A 7,877-nucleotide genomic window follows, 5' to 3' on the forward strand; every position below is an offset into this window, starting at 1 on the left:
GATTGTCACTTTGATGAGATAATTTTTCTAAAATTAGGAAAGAAAACAAGAAGTTAAAAAAAGAAATTACTTGGAATAATTATCGTTATATGATTTGGGTCATCGAACTAAACAATATGAATTAGAAGTATAAAAGTTAATTCATAGGAAAGATAGAGCAAATAAAAAATAGAGTAATAAGAATCTTATATTCCAACTGCAATATACCAATAAGAATAAATATTCCTGAAGGACAAATTATGAGTGGAAATTAAAGCAACCCATGACTAAAGTATTGAAAATCAGTTGGCTCTAAGGATAAATATTCTCGTGATGATCATGATATGGAGAAAAATACTCAAAGAAAATCTGAAGATATAACTATTGATGAAACACCTAAAATGGTTCAGGTACTTAAAATTGAAGACATCTCGATAAGTTATCTCATTACTAAAAAAATATGAGTATATTGTTAAATCATAGTCAAAACATAGATGGTGTAGAACTAATAGAATACAAATGGATTCTCGTGCGAAAATAAAATGAAAAAAAGCGAAAGAGAAAGATAAAAAGCATAACTAGAAACAGAAAGCTTTTCATAAAATTTTGGTATTGATTATATGTAAACATTTTTTTATTATATGTAAACATATCTTCCTGTAGTAAATTTAATTACATTAAAATATGTTATTAGTCTAATAAAATATTGGAACTAGAAGATATCAAAACAGTGTTAAACATGTAGCAAAATATCTTCAAAAATCTATTGATAAAATATTTATTTTAGTCTAATGAGTTAACTTTTGAATTAAATTGAATATACATATTCACAGTTTCATTATGAGCTGCATAAAGGCATGTCACAAACAGATTACCTATTCATAATTGGAGGTAAAATCATATATTGATGCTTAACAAAGCAAATTATAACTACAACCTCCTCAAATCAAATAAAAATATTGATAATTCATGAAATAACTCGAGAACGTATTTTTCTTAGATTAATCATCCAATATGTCTAAGATATGTGTTGTTTATCCATAAAGAAGATACCAACCGTCATATATGAAGATAATTCTACTTGCATACATCAACAAAAAGAGGAATACATCAAAAAAGATAGAACAAAACATATTTCAGCAAAGCTCTTCTATACTAATGATTTTCACCATATAGACATTCAAAAAATTTGTTCTAATGACAATTTAGTAGACTTGTCATAAAAACATTACTTACTTTAACATTTGAGAAGCTAGTACACAAAATTAGAAAACGTCGACTAAGAGATATCAAGTGATATAATTATCATGGGAAGTAATATGAATTGTACTCTTTTTCTAAACCATAGTTTTTGCCCTACCTTATATTTTTCCTAGTATGATTTGTAATAAGATAGCTTATCTAATGTATTGCAAGACAATAAACCCTCTTTCCTTCACTATAAGTTTTTCTTTATGATTTTTCATTTGTAACGTTTTATTGAGGCATTAGTCTACCACTAAAGGACACCTTTGGAAAAGTTTTATAAATATATTATTTTGGATTCCCTAAATTGTAACTATCTTTTAATATTTATTTGGATAAAGTCAATTTTAAATATAACCTAACTGAGTTAATTAGAAGTTAGGTCATTGACTATAAATAATTCTTTTTGTATTTTTTACAGGACACATTCATTAATAAAATCATCTCTTATTTTACCTAATTTTTTTCTTCTTCCTTCTTTTCTAAACTCTAATCCTTATTTTCATAATAAAGATAAATATTTTATTTATTTATGAAATTTTACCTTATAAGGGTGAAAAATATTTTTAACTCAAAAATAGTATTTTTCATTCTTTTATGTATAATGTGCATTGTTCGAACTTTTTTAATAGCATATGTTTTATTTTTTTATCTTGGTATTGCATTCTCTTTCTCAAAACCTTTTTTTTCCATCACATTTAGGCATCGTTTCAATTTTTATTTTGTCTTTATTGGGGATCTAAGGGTGTGTTTGGATTTATTTTTGAAAAACAAATTAATTTTTTTATCTTCTTTGATAGACAAAAATTATTTTATATTTAGATAAAATTTTTTAAAAAATTCAAATATTAAAAATATCTTTTACTTCTCTATTTTTTAAAAGAAGAACTTTGTTGACTTTTACAAAAAATAAATAATTTATTTTATATAATAAAATTATTTTTTTTAAAAGATGTTTCTAAATAAGTTTAAAATTAAACAAAAATATTTTATTTTTGAAAAAAAGAAAGTATTTTTCACTCAAAAAAGTCAACATAAACTAATACTAAGTGTCTATTTGGATTGAATTTTAAAAAAATTACTTATTTTTTCTAAAAAAATAATTTTTAATAGACAAAAACTATTTTACATTTGAATAGGCGTTTTAAAAGAGTTTTCAAGTATTAAAACTATCTTTTGCTTTCGATTTTTTTTTAAAAACAAGATATTATTAGCTTTTAGTAAAAAATAAATAATTTATTCTTTTAATAAAAGTACATTTTTTAAAAATGTATCCAAATAATTTATAATTGAATAAAAATATTTTATTTTTGAAAAAAACAAGTTTTTTATCCAAAAAAACCAATCCAAACTAATAATAACTCTCGCAAATTGTCTTTAAAAAAAAGCTAATTGACATTTTGATCATCACCTAGAGAAAATGAGACATATTTTTATTAAATTAATTGTTAACTTAATAAAAAATATAATAGATTAACTAAACATATTTTTTTGTTTGCTGTTTATTTTAATAAGTAAATCATGTTTCTTAAAATATAAAAACTTAAATAATTTTCAAGAAATGAAAGTAGAAATAAAAATATTTTTATAAATGAATCGATGGTGGATCAATTTATAAAAAAATTTTGATTGATTAAATATTAAATATGTTTGTAATTTCATTATTTAGTAATAAATATAATTTTCAATTTTGATAATAAAAAAATCAATCAAACATATTTTAAATTTTTTATTTGAAAAAAATATTTTAACCAACCAATTGCATTTTCAAAATATGAGAATCTGAAATAAAAAATAATTTTCAAAAAATAAAAACAAAAAACATATTTTCACGTTCTCACTTTTTTAAATAAATAAAACAAATTTTTTATTTATATTTTTAACCATTTTTAAATTTGTACCGTTTTGAGCATTCTGTGACTATGTTGCAGGCAACAATAGCGTAGGCAACAACTGCGACATAAGCTAAAAAACTATAACACTATAGTGTAGTCTATGACAATGCTATTGTATTAGAATGTTATAGTAGTTGCGTTGCCTACGATATTGTATTGGAACTTCTTCCAAATAATTGCTATAGATATCCTTCGTCCCTCCTAATAACTTTCACCTTCCATCTATTCTTTATTCTTTCTCTCGAACACAAATTCTCTAAAATGGCTAGTGGGCGTATGGTAATTGTTGTGTATCTGAATGCAACAATTTTATCCAAAGATGATAATGTATATTTTAAATGTAGTAATTCTGTTATCATGAATACTTGGCGGTTACATTCGTCTATAGAGCTTCAAAAAGTTTGATTTTAATCAACATCGAAATGCTTGAAATTAAACATGTTCGAAAAATTGGATATCAGTGCATTTCACTAGATTCCAAGAGAAATATTTGATATAAAATATTGTGACTAAAGGATAATGATCATGTGTGAGCTATGTTCGATTCCCATGAAAAACTTGTAACTAAACAAGTGATGGAACTTTGCGTTTAGTTAGGTTGAGAAGCCATTGTTTAGTCCATGTATATGTAGTTGCAAAACTTGTTTGTTAGGAAAGGTCGAGAAGCACATGCTCAACTTGGTTGGGGTAACATGTTTTCACAACACCTGATAAAAAATGCTAGAAAAATATGGATGTTATCCCTAAGATAGTTGTGCACAAATGCAATTGTTTCACTTTCGTTTTTACCGTTGAGGAAATGGAGTTGGTTGATGGATTTTACCCACGGACATGCAAGGTTTATTTAGACACTCATAGTTGCGACTATGGGCTATTTCAGGAGTTACATTATCCATTCACCATGATCTAGTGGCCTGTGCTTTTGCAAGACTCGACTTGACTAGGTTCGTTCATCTAGTGTATCGCATGGAGAACGTGTTCAGGGTGTATGAGATGGAATTTCCACCTATCACTGATGAGCGGATATGGGAAGAGTGCATGGAGAACGAGTGTTTCCTAATGTACTAAAGCGTCGATCACTGAAGGGGGGACCAGTCTCCACACGGATACGTAATGAGATGGATCAGATTGAACCCGCACTGGACCGCTGTTGTGGGTTATGCAGGGAAGTTGGACACACAGGATGATGGTGTCGTACGGTTCGGTAAACAGATCATGTATCATCTACTAAAACTTAGTTGGTTTATTTATGAAATTGTGGTTGTATGTGAACTTTTTATCTTAATTAAATATAAAGTTGATAGACCACACTAATAACAATAAAGTCGGTACAAATCAATAATAGTGGATTTATTTTTGAAGTTGTCGATGTATGTGAACGATTTTTATCCTAATTAAATATAAAGTTGGTAAAAAGCATAATATGAAACAATTAACGATAAAGTCTCTAAGGAATATAATAAAAAACTAATAAAGATAAAGTTAGTAACAAATATAATATAACATATATACATGGAATGAACTGACTTTACTAATAAACTAAAACCTATCCACGACCACGCCCATGACGAAGAACATCAGATCCTAAATCACCGTGAGTACCACACGCTGGTGGACGTGTCTCACACCTGGGTCGTTGTGGTGGGGTCTTTTGCTACGCGGGAGGATCTTGTGGCGGACGTGGAACTGATGCATGTGGTAGAGCCTCCTCCTGACTCTGTGATGAGAACCCAAATAGGTTTGCCTCTATGGATGGTGGAGTCTATAAGTCGAAGAATTAATTGAATCCACCTGGAGGCATGCCTGGTGTTGAGAGACTCAAATGAAGAGGTGTCCACTCTGAAGTAGGCGTTGGTGTCGAAACCCTAATAGGCGTAACCTGATATGTCTCTACGGGTCAGCTGTAGTGATATTGGGCAGCAATACGAGCCATCTTTTTATCTGTCATGTGACACACGTCGTATATCTCGTCTATGTTCATCTCAAGGTCTCTTGCACCCCCTGACCACCAGATCCATCAGTATATGGCTGATGGTTAACTCCGCTAGATGACTCGAACTCAAAGACCAAGTGCCTAGGAACCGTTGCCATCATCATCATCATGAACATCCTCCTATCTTCGATACTCTACATCCTCCACCTGCTAAGGATCATCTTGATGTCTAGACTGTCTATGCCCCCTCACTCCTGTTTGAGTATAGTTATGCATATTGGTGCACGAAATTATGATCATCAATGGCGCCATCAACATGGTACGCTCAATTGCAATCTCAACTCTTTATCACAACTTCGCACAACTAACCAGCAAGTGCACTGGGTCGTCCAAGTAATAAACCTTACGCGAGTAAGGGTCGATCCCACGGAAATTGTTGGTATGAAGCAAGCTATGGTCATCCTGTAAATCTCAGTCAGGCGGATTCAAATGGTTATGGAGGATTGATAATTAAAAGATGAATAAAACATAAAATAAAGATAGAGATACTTATGTAATTCATTGGTGAGAATTTCAGATAAGCGTATGGAGATGCTTTGTCCCTTCCGTCTCTCTGCTTTCCTACTGTCTTCATCCAATCCTTCTTACTCATTTCCATGGCAAGCTGTATGTTGGGTATCACCGTTGTCAATGGCTATAGTCCCGTCCTCTCAGTGAAAATGTTCAACGCGCTCTGTCACAGTACGGCTATTCATCTGTCGGTTCTCGATCATGTCGAAATAGAATCCAGTGATTCTTTTGTGTCTGTCACTAACGCCCCACAATCGCGAGTTTGAAGCTCGTCACAGTTATTCAATCCCTGAATCCTACTCAGAATACCACAGACAAGGTTTATACCTTCCGGATTCTCAAGAATGGCTGCCAATGGATTCTAGCTTATACCACGAAGATTCTGATTAAGGAATCCAAGAGATATCCACTCAATCTAAGGTAGAACTAAGGTGGTTGTCAGGTACACGTTCATAGGTGAGAATGATGATGAGTGTCACGGGTCATCACATTCATCAAGTTGAGGAACAAGTGATATCTTAGAACAAGAATAAGCTGAATTGAATAGAAGAACAATAGTAATTGCATTAATACTCGAGGTACAGCAGAGCTCTACATCTTAATCTATGGTGTGTAGAAACTCTACCGTTGAAAATACATAAGAACAAGGTCTAGGCATGGCCGAATGGCCAGCCTCCCAAAGAGGGTTCAATCATAAAAACATGATCAAAAGATGATCTGAAGATTGAAAGATTCTTCTCAAATACAATAGCAAAAGGTCCTATTTATAGAGAATTAGTAGCCTAGGGTTTACAGAAATGAGTAAATGACGTAAAAATTCACTTTTGGGCCCACTTGGTGTGTGCTTGGGCTGAGCATTGAAGCTTCCATGTGTAGAGACTTTTCTTGGAGTTAAACGCCAGCTTTTGTGCCAGTTTGGGTGTTTAACTCCCACTTTTGTGCCAGTTCCGGCGTTTAACGCCGAGAATTCTGAAGCTGACTTGGAACGCCTGTTTGGGCCATCAAATCTCGGGAAAAGTATGGACTATTATATATTGCTGAAAAGCCCTGGATGTCTACTTTTCAACACAATTAAGATCGCGCCAATTGGGCTTATGTAGCTCTAAAAAATCCACTTCGAGTGCAGGGAGGTCAGAATCCAACAGCATCTGCAGCCCTTTTCAGCCTCTGAATCAGATTTTTGCTCAGGTCCCTCAATTTCAGCCAGAAAATACCTGAAATCACAGGAAAATACACAAACTCATAGTAAAGTCCAGAAAAGTGAATTTTAAATAAAAACTAATAAAAATATAATAAAATCTAACTAAAACATACTAAAAGCATGCTAAAAACAATGCCAAAAAGCGTATAAATTATCCGCTCATCACAATACCAAACTTAAATTGTTGCTTGTCCCCAAGCAACTGAAAATCAAATAGGATAAAAAGAAGAGAATATACAATGAATTCCAAAAACATCTATGAAGATCAGTATTAATTAGATGAGCGGGGCTTTTAGCTTTTTGCCTGTGAACAGTTTTGGCATCTCACTTTATCCTTTGAAGTTCAGAATGATTGGCTTCTATAGGAACTCAGAATCTGGATAGTGTTATTGATTCTCCTAGTTAAGTATGATGATTCTTAAACACAGCTACTTTATGAGTCTTGGCCGTGGCCCAAAGCACTCTGTTTTCCAGTATCACCGCCGGATACATCCATGCCCCAGACACATAACTGGGTGAACCTTTTTAGATTGTGACTCAGCTTTGCTAGAGTCCCCAATTAGAGGTGTCCAGGGTTCTTAAGCACACTCTTTTTGCTTTGGATCACGACTTTAACCGCTCAGTCTCAAGTTTTCACTTGATACCTTCACGCCACAAGCACATGGTTAGGGACAGCTTGGTTTAGCCGCTTAAGCTAGGATGTTATTCCTGTAGGCTCTCCTATCCACTGATACTCAAAGCCTTGGATCCTTTTTATTATCCTTGCCTTTTGGTTTAAAGGGCTATTGGCTTTTTCTGCTTGCTCTTTTTTTTTTTTGAGTTCACTGCTTTTTCTTGCTTCAAGAATCATTTTTATGATTTTTTTTAGATCCTCAGTAACATGTCTCCTTTTTCATTATTCTTTCAAGAGCCAACAATTTTAACATTCATGAACAACAAATTCAAAAGACATATGCACTCTTCAAGCATACATTCAGAAATCAAAAGTATTGCCACCACATCAAAATAATTAATCTGTTATAAAATTCGAAATTCATGCAATTATTCTCTTTTT

This window comes from Arachis duranensis, chromosome 3 (genome assembly GCF_000817695.3).
Source record: "Arachis duranensis cultivar V14167 chromosome 3, aradu.V14167.gnm2.J7QH, whole genome shotgun sequence".
Classification (NCBI taxonomy): Eukaryota; Viridiplantae; Streptophyta; class Magnoliopsida; order Fabales; family Fabaceae; genus Arachis; species Arachis duranensis.